The sequence below is a fragment of the Eriocheir sinensis genome, chromosome 1 (assembly GCF_024679095.1).
Source record: "Eriocheir sinensis breed Jianghai 21 chromosome 1, ASM2467909v1, whole genome shotgun sequence".
Lineage (NCBI taxonomy): Eukaryota > Metazoa > Arthropoda > Malacostraca > Decapoda > Varunidae > Eriocheir > Eriocheir sinensis.
The window spans coordinates 14643709-14658884 of NC_066509.1; the positions used below are offsets into that span (position 1 = coordinate 14643709).

General features: G+C 40.0%; 1 protein-coding gene across 1 annotated transcript in view; it reads left to right on the top strand.

The window, feature by feature from the left end:
* Nucleotides 1-13485: 13485 nt before the first annotated feature.
* Nucleotides 13486-15176, top strand: part of LOC126995382 (alpha-1,3-mannosyl-glycoprotein 4-beta-N-acetylglucosaminyltransferase A-like) — a 116382-nt gene continuing 114691 nt past the window's right edge. The window contains exon 1 of the mRNA XM_050854892.1: nt 13486-14428. The gene's annotated coding sequence lies outside the window, so the exon portion shown is untranslated. The remainder of the gene's footprint in view (nt 14429-15176) is intronic.

Consider the following 15176-nt stretch of genomic DNA (forward strand, 5'->3'; position numbering starts at 1 on the left):
CACCCGAAATGTTCGTAAACCGAAGCTATTTTCCCCATTGGAATCAATGTAAAAAGGATTAATCCGTTCCTGGACCCCAGATGATTGCTTATTTAAAGTTTTACTACAGTAGTTTGTGCACAAGTTCATAACACAAAACCAATGGACATCAATAAATCTAACAAAAAAAGAGGAATTCAATACTAAACAGGTAAAATATAAACGAAAACTTAAATTAATTTTACCGTACCTGTACAGAGGAGAGTTGACGGCGCAATATGCAGTTGTCCAATGCCCATACCCACCAGGGTTAACTTTTAACCCAGTTAGTTCCATCCGTATGGATGGAAAATGGTTGTGGGTACGAGCAACCGCGCGGCTTTAACAAACAGACGACGGCAGTGGCTGAGGAGTGAGGAGCAGTGGAAGATGGCCTACCAAGAGACTCATAAAGAGGACTGGCAGAGCTACTTTGTTTACTATTTAATTGACAAGATAAAAAAAAAAAAAGTGCTGTAGAACCATGTACAGATACGTCGCCCTGCAGTGTGGGAACTTTCAAACGAAAGCTATTTGAATTCCTACAGAAAATTGAAGACACACTTCCATTACCCTCATACCAAACGTGGACCCACTATAATAAGAGCACCGTATTTCCCTGCATCAGAAAGGAGGATAGGATACAGCAACAGGTCCTGTAGCTTTGGTTGAATGACCTAAAGCATCACAAGGCGAATACCGACAAGGAATGCTTGCTTGCTCTCAACAAGTTTAAAAGACTATTCTTTTCATCCTGTGCGGCCGATAGTGCAGAAATCCTCACCGAGTTGCTGGAGGTTTTGGGGTTTGGGTGATGACTCGAGGTACTGCGCATGAGAAGGCGAAGTCGTTGGGGCCAAAGCTAAGGCTTACTGATTGAAACAGTACAGTCTGTCCATGCATGTGACGAGGACATAAAAATTTTATAAATATTCACACGGGCTACCTCTGTAGCGGAGTACTTGAAGAAATGCACAGACGCATTTTGTGATCAGAGCCATCATAGATTCATGGAATAAAGCTGAAATAACTACGTGAAATTGGAGATTACTCTGTGAGACTGAGTCGACTTTTGTTACCTGTTACCCATCCCTTATCCGTGGGCTGACTGCGTACAACCCACTGAGAAGCCCTCTTAGGATACTCGATAAATGGGTAGGTACCTAGGGAAGCCTGAGAAAAGGTAAAATGTAAAGTGGATGTCATACTGGACATAATATCCTGAGAGCCAAATGACGGAGATGAGTACCATGACAACGAGTAGCTACTATCATATGTCCTCAACTTTACCTGCTCAACCCTGAATATCGACTCCGGCTCGACCCTGCTCACCGGGTTGTATCTGTAAGACAATCTTATGTGGAGAAGGGCAAGTGAGGGCCCAGAAAGCTCGTTGCTTCACGTTTCTTGCGATGTGACCCACCGGTGGGTCACCGGTGAAGCTGCTCTCCCGCGAAGTGACCCACCGATGGTCATTTTGGCATGTTTTACTCACCCATATTTTTGAAGATACACAATACCATAGTGTTCAGTTTCATGCAAATACATATTTTTTATTTCAATATGAAATGTTAATCAAATTGGAAATTATAGTTGTATGTTTATTTTGGAAAATACAAGTTAAAAAAAATTCAAGAAATTACATGTTCTTTTTCTACACAATTATGTTACTTAATGAAAAAAAATGCATTTATAGTCTCTTAATAACAAACATTTCCTTTGTTAAAGATCAAATTAAAAGAATAAGTATAAATTGTTAGGATGATTTATATTTCTTCAGTAATTTCAATTGCAAAAGATATTAAAATTTCATTTTCAAAGCTGAATATATACCTACTCCTTTTTTCTGACAAGTAATTTGAACAAAATGACAATGAAAAATAGCCTGTTTTTTTATAGGCAAAAGAAATATATTCCTTTTATATAACTATTCCTCAGCTTCAAGCTTCATCATGCTCCAGTTTGAAACATGACAGGCACAAGAAAGGCTTCCCATCGCACATTGCACAGAATGATGATACTTTCCTAGCTTTCTTTCTTGCCTGAGCAGCTTCTTCTTTACATGATAACATCTCATAGCAGCCTCTGTACCATTACCGGGTTTGTCTTTTAGGACCTTCTACCTCCTCCAATGTGTGACATGATCTAGTGCCAGATATTGTGTCCCTTCTTCCAGGTCTTGGAATTTCAACTTGGGTATCTTTGACTAAAGACACTACAAGAGACTGAAATCTCTCAGGGGAATATATCTATTAGTGAAGTATTTATTATACAAAACCCAAGCATTTACAACAGTGGTGCCCGTTATAATTTCTACAGCAAGTTTTGAACTCCACTTTCTTGTCTTTCTCAGTCCTGTATAGTAGGATGTCATTTGATCAGCCATGTCTACTCCTTTCTTAGCCTTATTATAGTCAATCACACTTTCTGGTTTCATCATCTCTTTTTCCCCTTCTTGTGGAACATTGAGTCAAATCTTTGCCATGTTCAGGGACTGTTGATCGAGAAAGGACACACCTTTTGTCCCTCCAATTGTAAATTTTTACCCCATTTTCATTTTCTTTACAAGCAACTTGCCCTTTTTGCAGTTTGGCAGATACTACTTCCTTAGGTAGATTCCTTCTTGATTTTCTCAATGTTCCACAGAGATATGTTTTTTGTTCCAACAACTTTTCAGTCAGAAAAATTGTTGTGTAAAAGTTATCAGAATATATTGTTATTCTTTTGCTGAGCAACTTATCAGCAAGCTGCATCACAACAGTTTCATCATGAAGCATATGAGAAACATTGGTTGACTTTCCTCCATATACTTGTAAATTCCAGGTGTGTGCCTGTGGAGTACATAGTTTGTATATTTTATACCATACTTATGAGCCTTCCCAGGGATATATATATTGCCTGAATTTTATACTCTTCCACGAAAAGGGATCAGAGACTCATCAATCACAACATTAGGAAACCTATGTATCAATTTCTCTTCAAGTGGCCTAATTTTGTAAAGTCTATCCTCTTCTGGTGCACAAGTGTTATCTGCAAAATGCAGGAATCTAAAAAGTATTTGAAACCTGTCCCTTGTCATATTCTCATAGACAAAGGGATAGTTGTATACTTCCTTTTTACACCAATATAAGTGTATTTCTGGCTTTGAGACCAGTCCCATACACATTGCAATGCCAAATAGCCTATTTATCTCGTCCCTAGTGGTTGGATACCAACCCTTCATCCTAGACCCTCTGGTCAAAACTCTCTTCTCAATTTATTGTTCTGCATATCTGTTAGTTTCACAGACAATGTGAGCAATAACATCATCTGTGAGAAGCAAACTATACGCATCAATGGGTAATGAATTATTTGTGTGAACATCTACACACAACTCTTCTTTACCAGTGAAAGGATACTGCCTAGGCCTACTTGATACCTGACTCCGTTTATATGATGCTGGCAGTGTTGGCACAGCTGGAGGTTGGATACCTCTGCTTTCATTGTTGGAAGATGAATGAGATTCTTCCACTGAATCAGTGTTTTCTTCATCTCCACTACATAAGACATCACCCTTTGATTCTGATAGATGTAGATGCCACTCATCTGATTCATCATTTGATTGGGTTGAGGGACTGTCATAGCTTGAGATATCATCTTCATCAGATTCCTGATGTAATGGCGTAAGTTTACTGCACCCAGCTCCATCCATCTCTGGAAACATTGATAGGTCATGAATATAATTATATATCCATGATATATCACTCAATCTATAATTAATGCATATGCATATGGATTGAATGGTACGTATAATATGCATATGAATTGAATCATATATAGACTGACAGATAAAGGGAACACAACCATAAGCGTGCCAGAAAGACCGTGTCCCACCGGTGGGTCACTCCGCGGCAATTTTGAATTTTTCGTTGGTAGAGCGGAGTGTCCCACCGGTGGGGCACGCTTTTTATGCCTTTCTTGCACGCAGTACAGCCCTCAGAAAGAGCGTATAACCTAACGCATTCGTAGCAGCCGGGTAAGTGGAGTAAGTGGAGTTATGGCTCTTTGAAATCTGCCGCAGCGGGTGGATTTCGCAGTTGCCAGGCGGCGCAGGAAACGTGTTAAGGAGTTTGATGGATCCCGCCAGGGCCACAATTTCTGTGGGGGGTAAGGGGGGATACAGCCCCTCCCCCCCCCCCTCCCAATGTTTTCCATATCGGCCTCAAAATACCTCTAAAAGTCTTTATTTTTAAAAAACAAATTCCCATATCTTCGCTTGCTCGCCTCGCTCGCCACCCTCCCACCTCATGAACCTATAGGGGAGAGCCGGTATGATTCGGACACTTTTTAGAAAAATATTTTTAGAAAAAGAAGTTTGAGAAGTACTGTATTTTTGTTGATCTCAAAATGTTCCTCCATCATTTGGTTCTTTAGGCTGCTAATATGACACTCGTAGCTATTTCCAGTTTTCAGATGTAGGTGATGAGAGACAAGTTTCTAAATCGTCCGAACCATCCCCACCCTGGTTCGGCCAGGGAGGTGGGATGGTACGGACACTCATAACACTCGCCATAATATTAATATAACTTAAGTTTGATTGGCTAATAAACAAGATTATATCTTCTACAAAACATTTATAAAAGGACAAAAGTATCCTCTCAATATTTAGAGGGGAAAAAATAAAAGGAGAACTACAAGAAATATCTCAAAAATTTTGGTATTATGGCTTCCTTCTCTTCTTACAAGCATAATATCTGAATATAAATCAACCAAATTAACCTTTTTATAACCGTTGCAACACCTATAATGTTTAAATTTATATAAATTTAATAAAAATCATGAAAAAATCAACCGTCCGAATCATCACGACTCTATAAAAAGCAAATGTGTGGTCACACTCCTTTTCCAGCACGAGAGCTGGGTGATCGTGTTATACGGCAATACCTTCGCCGTGCATCGCTGCGTCACCGAAATAATTTACATCTCGCTAATTGGCACGTTTTTTAAGCGAGAGCTTACGATACACCCTGAAAATATTACATAAGAGATGCAAAAAAATATAAAATAGGACTTGCATCGAAAATAACAGCTCTGAGGGCGTGGTTGTCCTTTTGTGGGCCAAGGCAACAAAGTTTTGCACATTCACACAAAATCTCGCGGCACTCGGTCCCATACACTTTACAATAAGTGCTATGGCCGGACCATTCCACTGTCCGAATCATTACCGCTCTCCCCTATGATGCCCTCCAGCCCCCCAAAAATCTGCCAAAGTTACGGGCCTGTTGCCTGAGTTATTTGGAATGGGAAGGATGATTCCCTAAATGCAAAAGTGCGCGTCTTAGGCCACCATCACTGCTCTCCTGACATACAAAAAAATGGAATAATTGAATACTACAAGCAATACAAGGACTCACTGTCAATATGAACTTCCACAGTGTTCATGCTTGGTGAGGATGTCGAAGTCACATACCTTGGCAGCGTAGTGCATAACAATGGTGGGTCTTATTAGGAAGTCACTCGACGGAGTGGCCTGACCCACGGTGTAATGGACTCGCTCAATACGAGAATAATGTCGTTGTCGATATCTACGCACCGAACTAAAAAACTGCTCATGGCCGTGTGCAGACGCCATGCAACAAACAAACGCGAAACCGTGAGCCCGCAAGTAACACCAGCTCTATTACTAAACCTCAAGATAACATAAAAGTCCGAAGTTTCAATGCGCTTAGCCTAAGAAACAAGTTTGATGAATTGAGATGTCTTGTTTCAACAGAAAATTTTGACGTAATTGCTATAACCGAAACATTTATCGACATCATAACTACTGATTTAAGTTCAGAATACAACATAGATGGCTACAGACTCTTCAACAAAGATCGTGTTAACCGTAGAGGTGGTGATGTCGCCCTTTACGTCAAAAGCTATTTGCAGCCCTCTGACAGAACACCAAGAGATAGTAACGTTGAACATTTGTACGTGCGAGTAAAAATGGCAAAAAAATAATCTAAATATATCTGTCACCTACAGGCCTCCGGGGCAATCACTCGAAGATGATGTTGAAATGCATATAGCGTTTTAAGGCAGTCACTTATAATAACAGTGACTCACTGATATTAGGAGACTTTAATCTCCCTCATATTGACTGGGCGACTGTCGGGTACAGAAGGCGAGTCACATAGAATGATCGAATTTTTAGAAGAAAATTACCTAAGGGTTACTGAACCAACTCGACAAAATAACATACTAGAACTTGAAATATAGACCCAAGATAACCTAGTCAGTAATGTCACGGTAGGAAAACACCTCGGTTCTTGCGATGATAAATTAGTGCGCGTCGACATTCGAGCTCAAACAACAGTGACTGAAAATAAAGTAAAGGTGCCCAGTTTCAAAAGAGCTATTTTCGTAGAAATCCGACAAAAAACTAACAGAAATACAACTATCAGATGATGGCAACGTAGAGAAAGCCTGCCATGGCTAAACTTTAAAAATCATTTACTCAATCAATAGAACACATTTGTCCCATTGTGCGAGAAGCGAAGTAACATTAATAAAAGCCCACCTTGGTTTAATAGTAAAATTAAACATTCGGTTAACCCCTTAGCGACGACTAAGACGCTGGCGTCATATATTTTTTTCTGACGTGGGCGACGAGCATGACGCCAACGCTGGAGAACGAGATGCTCTCTGGAAATTGAATGCCGCACGTAACCTTGTATATGTCGATGCTAAGTGACTAACTGGCACCTCTTTTGTTAGCTAAAAAAAAATTTAAAAATAGCCTACAATTTCTGCCTACGCATCATGGCGTTTGCAGAGCGATTATATTCCCTCAGCCTATCTGTTTCGGCGGTCTTCCTTTAGTTACTGTTCGTTGTGTGCGTGCTGAGCGTAGTCTTGAGACCTCCATTTATATACGTGATGTTAGAGATGAACCAACATCTAGGAGTGGGAAGCGGAAGTTGGAATTTTTGGGAATCATGGAATTCCATCCAAATGATCGGTCCAAATCATAATCTGATTTCACAGTTGAGTTATACGGATGATTTTCTACAACTTTTATTCAATGAGCTTCATTCCAGAATGAAAAACTACATTTTTTTGTTTGTTTGTTTCACTGCAACTTTGGCTCTTTGTAGGCAGGAAATTTCCAGGTCAAAGATTATAAACTATACTTCTCAGACTCCATCGCGATAAAATGAACAACTTTTCCTCAATAAATTTTCCAGTATGTCGCACCAGTAAAAAGTTGGAATTTTGGGGGAATCATGGAATTCCAGGTAAACGATCAGTCCAAATGATAATCTGATTTCACAGTTGAGTTGTACGAATGTTTTCTACAATTTTTATTCAATGGGATTCATTCCAGAATGAAAAAAACTACAAAATATTACCCAAACTATTTTTCGAGTTTCGCTGTAACTTTGGCTTTCTGTAGGGAGTAAATTTTATGGTCAAAAACTGTAAAATAAATTTTTCAGACTCCACCGTGATAATAATGAGCAACATTACTTCAATAAATTTTCCTGTACGTCGCACCAGTAAAAACGTGGAATTTTGGGGGAATCATGGAATTCCAACCAAGCGGTCAGTCCAAATCATAATCTGATTTCACAGTTGAGTTATACGAGTCATTTTTTACAACATTTATTCAATGATATTCATTCCAGAATGAAAAAAAAACTTCAAACAATTATCAAAATTATTTTTCGTTTCACTGGAACTTTGGTTCTTTGTAGGCAGTAAGTTTCCAGGTCAAAGATTATAAAATATATTTTTTACACCATCGTGATAAAATGAGCAACTTTTCTTCAATATTTTTTTTTTCTGTACATCGCACCAGTAAAAAGTTAAAATTTTTCGGGAATCATGGATTTCCAGCCAAATGAGACAACCTAGAAAGAAACGGATTTCACAGCAGGAAGCGCCAGAAAATTTTCTGTAATACATCTTCCATGAGCTGCCGTCATACAGTTTATCAGACGTGGGCAATGAGCATGTCGCCAGCGCCGGAGAGCGAGAAGCTTTCCGGAATTTGAAGGGCGTGCGTAACTATGTCTGTCTAGTCCTACGTGACTAATTGGCACCTCTTTTGTTTCCGCGACTTTCCCCTACCACCAATCCATGCTAAAAATAGCCTACAGTTCTCGCCTATACATCATGGCGTCTAGAGAGGGATCTCTGTCTTCTCAACCGTGTACCTCCGGCGTTGTTTCTGCTCGTAGTGTGCGTACTAAGCGTAGCCCTGAGCCACGCTTATCGGTCCCCGAATTTATCGCTCCCCTCCCTGCCCCACTGCCCAAACAAATAGGATATAGGCCTTCACTGCCTTCGTGACCACCAACATCCACAAATGTAAGTGTTCAATATTTGTTTTCATTTTGTATATAACATGAGTTTCCTTCAATGCCGAAAAAAACTTTTTCCTCCATTGGGGTATATCCCCAACGAAATACCAAAAAAAAAAAGAAAAAAAAAAACTTTCGAGTTTCACCACAACTTTGGCTCTCTCTTGGCAGTAAATTACTTTGTAAAAGATTATAAACTATATTTTTCAGACTCAATCGTGATAAAATGAGCAACTTTTCAATAAATTTTCCTGTACGTCGCACCAGTCAAAATTTGGATTTTGGGGGGAATCATGAAATTCTAGCCAAACAGTCGGTGAAAATCATAATCTGATTTCACAGTTGAGTTATACGGATGATATTCTACAACTTTTATTCAACGAGATTCATTCCAGAATGAAAAATTACAAAAAATATTTTTTGAGTTTCACTGAAACTTTAGCTCTCTGTAGGCAGTACATTTTCAGGTCAAAGATTATAAACTATATTTTTCAGACTCCATAGCGGTAAAATGAGCAATTTTTTTTCAATAAATTTTCCTGTACGGCGCATCATTAAAAAGTTGGAATTTTTTGAGAATCATAGAATTTCAGCCAAACGGTCAGCCCAAATCATAATCTGATTTCACAGTTGAGTTATACGGATGATTTTCTACAATTTTTATTCAATGAGATTCATTCCAGAATGAAAAACTACAGAAATTAGTTTTTCGAGTTTCACAACAACTTTGGCTCTGTAGGCAGTAAATATCTAGGTCAAAGATTATAAACTATACTTTTCAGACTCGATCGTGATAAAATGAGCAACTTTTCTTTTATAAATTTCCCTCTACGTCGCCAAAGTAAAAAGTTGGATTTTTGGGGGAATCATGGAATTCCAGCCAAATGAGACAACCTAGAAAGAAACGGATTTCACAGCAGGGTGCGCCAGAAAGTTCTCTTTAAAAATTTTTTGACTTTTTCTCAGTTCCAAAGTGTATTTTTCGATGACTTTTGCGTTATGGGGGATCACTCGAGAAAAACTTTTGCGTCGCTGAGGGGTTAAGAAGAGAAAATTGTCTTACAGGCTAAAGAAAGAGCAAAGCACGCCCGATAACATTAGACTTTATCATGAAGCCAGGCGGCGAGTAAAAATATTAGATGTCAGGCAAAGCGTGGATATGAAGAAAACATTGTAGGTAACTGTAAAAATTGTCTGAAATCCTTCTTCAGTTATATAAACAACAGGAAGGCGTTCATAAGTAGAATTGGACCTTTAACAAACAGCGACGGTGAGCTAGTGACTGACAGCCAACACGTTGCGAACTTATAAAACAATTACTTTTCCTCGGTGTTTAATACATGCAGTCTTCCCGCCACTACCATCACCACCAGCGACGACAACAGTGCTAACGTAAATCTCGATCATGCATTGCCTAACTTTGTAATAACTACCGATGAAGTCCTAAAAGCTCTCCAATCCCTTAAAATAAATAAAAGTCCCGGACCTGACAAAATATAACCTATACTGCTTAAAGAAACAAAGAGCGAAATACTCTCCTCTCTCACAACCGTTTTCAATATGCCCTTGCGACAAGGCACCGTCCCTTCGGATTGGAAAACGGCTAACGTAACACCGATTTTTAAGAAAGGAGACAAAAAAATGCCGGGTAATTACAGGCCTAACTTCAGTTAAGTAAGCTACCTGAGAGCATAATTAGAGACAGAATTGTGAGTTACGTTGAAAGCCACTCATTAATTGGGGATTCACAACATGGCTTCCATAACAAAAGATCCTGCCTATCAAACCTATTGACCTTTTATAACAACCTCTTCTCAGTTCATGACGTAACCAAATCACTGGACATAGTCTATCTTGATTTCCAGAAAGCGTTTGATAAAGTTCCACATCATAAATTACTTTATAAATTAAAGGAACTAGGTATTGACGGTCAAGTACACCAATGGATCGCGAATTGGTTGAGCAACAGACAACAAAGAGTGGTGATTGACGGATTTGACTCAGAGTGGGCGCCGGTCACTAGTGGCGTCCCTCAGGGCTCGGTTCTTGGCCCAGTGCTCTTCATAATTTACATCAACGATGTGGATGTTGGAATCAATAATCTCATTAGTAAATTTGCAGACGACACAAAGATTGGTAATTCGGTTCTCACTGACGAAGACAGACAAAACCTCCAAGAGGATTTGCATAAAATTTCAGCTTGGTCTAATAGATGGGAGATGCCCTTTAACGTAAACAAGTGCCAGGTCCTTCAAGTTGGAACAAGAAATAAGAAGTTCGATTACGAAATGCGCGGCGTCAAACTCAAGTGTTCAATGCGTCAAGGACCTGGGTGTCAAAATCGCGTCAAACCTCAAATTCTCACAGTAATGCATCGATGCACCAAACAAAGCGAAAAGAATGTTGGGCTTCATTATAATAAACTTTTTATTAAAAAATAAAGGAGTAATACTTCCGCTCTACAGTAGTTTAGTCAGACCCCACTTGGAATATGCCGTACAGTTTTGGTCTCCCCACCATGCAAAGGACATTGCTAAATTAGAAGGTGTTCAGCGTCGGGCAACAAAAATGATCCCATCCTTGCGCAACAATCCCTACGACGAGAGGATTTCCACCTTTAACATGTTCTCTCTTGAGAAACGTCACCTCCGAGGAAAACTGATCGAATATATATATATATATATATATATATATATATATATATATATATATATATATATATATATATATATATATATATATATATATATATATATATATATATATATATATATATATATATATATATATATATATATATATATATATATATATATATATATATATATATATATATACACATACATATTTGGTATCAAAAGAAAGCAAATTAAATGTATTATTCATAAATGGGAAGAAATAGGGTTGAATACTAAATAAAATAAAAAAATAACATGTATAATAAGGCGCTTAATATAGGTTGATTTATATAGTGAAATGATTATATAAAAATAGTAACTTTTTTTATAGATATCTTAAAATGATTTTAATACAAGATAGTCAACATATTGAAGTGTTCATATATGAATTTTTATGCAGATATATTAATTTTTGTGGCGTCTGGAAGTTTTTTCGTCGTGGCGCGTGAAATGAGTCAGATTCGGCGAATTTTCTTCGCGAAGTCTGGTCGAGCTCGAGCGAAAACTACTGAAGCTAGGAAGGCGTGCTTGGTGGCAAATGAAAGCTCTTTTAATACAGATTAATAATCAGAAAAAAATTGGAAAGCACTAAATAAATTAAAAAAAAGTTATAAGCAAAAAACTAGGACGTGTCCAAATCGCGGCAAAAGGGCCGAAAAACAGGCTATTTTGTGACGGCTCGACGACAAACTTGGAATCGAGCTATAAAAAAATCCTTCGAGCTGGTCAACCTACATTGCTAAGAGGGGCTACATGCCAAATTACAGCCTTCTAGAGGCAATAATAGCAATGCCACACTAGACAAAAACGGCAAAGTGTCTGGAGATCGTCAAAATCGCTCTCAAAAGGGTTTACGTTTCGAACTCTAGCGACGAAACTACTGGGAGTAGGGAAATGTTATGCATCATATTGGAAAGCGCATTGGTAGGGCTAAAGTATTTGTTAAATAATTGTTTTGAAATTCTCAAAAAATGAGTGGGTTTCAAGGTTGGGAACTCAAAAATAGGTTTTTTCAGAGTCGTTTTTTGCGAATTTATTCAATTTTTTACCCTATATAGTCGGGTTTTTTTGCCCAATCGCTTATTACAAAAAATAGTCCTTTCATTTTGCCGTCGATTGATACCAAAAACATTTATGTAGCCCCAGAAATAAGGAAGTTATGGCGATTCGCACCAAAGCGGTTGATTTTCCAAAATTCGCTGCTTATGACAATGAGTCCGATGTCCATAACTTGAGATGTAACTGCTCTTGCTAATTTAAATCCCTACAGGGGTTGAGGATTAAGTTTAGTTTATATTGGCACCTAGAGTCATACAGGACTGGTGTTTGTTATTTTTTAGCATTATTGTATAGGTTTAGAAGTTGTTTTCAACAATGCGGAAGTTCATATTGACTGAGAGCCCTTTTGTTGGTTGTGGTATAATTATAGTTTTGCCCTTTTGTTGCTTCTAGTATTGCAGGACAGCAGTGATACTGGCCTTCATATACGGGTTTGCATCTTATGCGAAGCACAACAGCGTCTGCTTGGAGACTTGTTGGGAGGGAGCCCCGGTGTGGCGTCGAATTCAGCCCCTTTGTTGAGAAGTGTCCCAAATTAAGCTGCGCATGTGCGGACTTTGCTATTTTGTCCATTTCATTCACTGCACTGTCTTTTAATAGCTTGTAAGGAGCTTACCTTTGCTCTTACGACTGTCCTTCTGTCTCCTCAGAGTCCTCTTCTGACTCAATTGAGGTCAGGTTTATGGGATACTCTCCATTCAGTAGTAGCTGAGTTATGGGGTCTATTTCAGCCTTGACTTTGGCCATTTTTTCATAAAAACTAGCATGATGTATTGCCGCCATCTTGCCTGGGACAAACGCGGCTATCATCACGGATATCAACTCTGTGATACTAAACACTGAGTTCTGCACATGCGGAGATCAGGATGGGACGGAATCCGAGTGGGACGGAATTCGACGCCACACCGGGGTCGGCGTCGTTGAGAGTGTTGGGTGACCAAAAACAGCAGACAAAACGCGACCCCCTCCGTATGCCTCCCTTGACTTTATTGAGTAAATCGTTTTCTACGTTAAATTTTCCTTACACACACATATATATATATATATATATATATATATATATATATATATATATATATATATATATATATATATATATATATATATATATGTGTGTGGAACGATTTTATAGCTAATATACACACACACACACATATATATATATATATATATATATATATATATATATATATATATCTATATATATATATATATATATATATATCTATATCGAGCTGTGTGTGTGTGTGTGTGTGTGTGTTGTAATGAGGGAATTAGCTATAAAATCATTAACTACGGTATATCAGTTCAACATATATTTTTTGAATCGAAGAATAAGTTTCATATGATTTTTTTTTCCCTAAAGGCATATGTTTACAGCGTGTGAAGACAATTTTCTCCGCAGCCCCGAGGTGGAGGCTGTGGCTGCGGGGCGCGGGCCGCGTCTCCTGTTTGGCTGCAGCAAAAGGCGAAGCGGCACCTTGGCCACGGCGGCCAGCTGGTGGTTGCCAGAGTCATCTGGCGTTGCCCGCGCCGCCAGGCGCCGAGCAGGACATGTTTTGTTGATAGTGATGCGAGTGACGGCCGAGCAGTGGGTGCAGCATCCCTCCGCTGCCGGTTCGTGATAACCACGCGAACGTTGTCGCGTGCCCCGAGTGTCGGGTTTCGTGCCAGTAAACGAGTGCTGTGATACTGCGGGGACATCGATTGTGTGCTGAATGAAAGAGTGTGGCGACGTGTTCCGTGCAGGACGAGTTTAGCTATCGATGGTCAAGTGGCTCTGAATCGGATTGACCGTGACTGAAGTTTGAGGAATAGAATATGGAAAGCTTCAGCCAGAAAACTGTGTATCGGGGACCGCTGGTGTGAGTCGCCAAACCTGCCTCACCTTTCGAGGGCCCGTGCAGGCCCGAGTGGACACCGCCTACCTCTGTTCTCCCCTGACTATATTTATCCGGAGAGAGTCTTTACCTCTCGGGTGACTGACTATACCTACAGCTCAAGCCTCTGATCAGTGTCACTTGAACGTAAGCAGGGAACATGAGCGGTGTCGGGGGTTCGACCAGCAGCAGCAGTCAATGTTAAGTGAAGGTGCAGGCTGGCCGATGCACCCCGTTATAGTGACTGGACTCTTCTTCCCCCTGCCCCCTCGCCCTCGTCCGCCCTTCAACCTGCAACCCCTTACACACAACTCGACGGTTGTGCCGTTGTATCCGATGGTGCATAATCTATTCCTCCAGAGCAGGGGGAGGATGTTATAACGAGGAGAAAAAACATAGTGGCTGGCTGGCAGGCTGGCCCACACTGAGTCCATCGCGAGGAAGGGAAGACCTGCATCGTCTGTAGGTGAGTGTGTGTGTGTGTGTGTGTGTTCACCCTCATGGACATGTGATCCCCTGCCATGTGTATGCCCTTTCATCACTAGTGTGACACGTTTGGCTCATGTTATCACCATTGTTTTGGGTGTGAATGGAGGGTCGTGACTCGTGGAGGGTGCAAGCTGACAGTGCCCCCCTCCCCCACAAGGAACCTGTGTTGTCAGCCTTGCAAGTCAAGTTCCTGCGCCTCTTCAGCTCGTATGTTGTTTTTACTCTCCTCGTGGCGTAGTGGCGTGATTCCAAAAGTTGCCATAAGATGTGTTTGGTTCATTTATGTTATTTTTTTTTTTTTTTTTTTTTACCGTTCCAGCTTCTTTAGTCGGTGTCAAGAAGGTAGTGAGAAGGGGAAAGCGGGATGGATCTTTAACAGGTTCTCCATCCAACTCTCTTTAGGATTTATTTATTTATTTGTTTTCTTTATCATTGTGTTTGTTTAAATATTTACTCAATCGCACAATCGGAAACATGTACCCACTTGTATGGTTACCTCATTTGGTATGAAAAATGACCCTTTCGCTGCGCTGTTCCGTCCCGTGCCCTCTAGGTGTGGGTGAGAACGCCCCAGCCACGCCCTGGGCACGGCGTTATAAAGGCTTCGATCCGACGGGAGAAAGTACGGAAGAGAAACTATCTATGACGTTCGAGCAGACCCTTGAGCGATGCAATGCCTCTCAGAAACATTGTTTTGGGCCATACTTCAATTCTGAAAGGCGAAC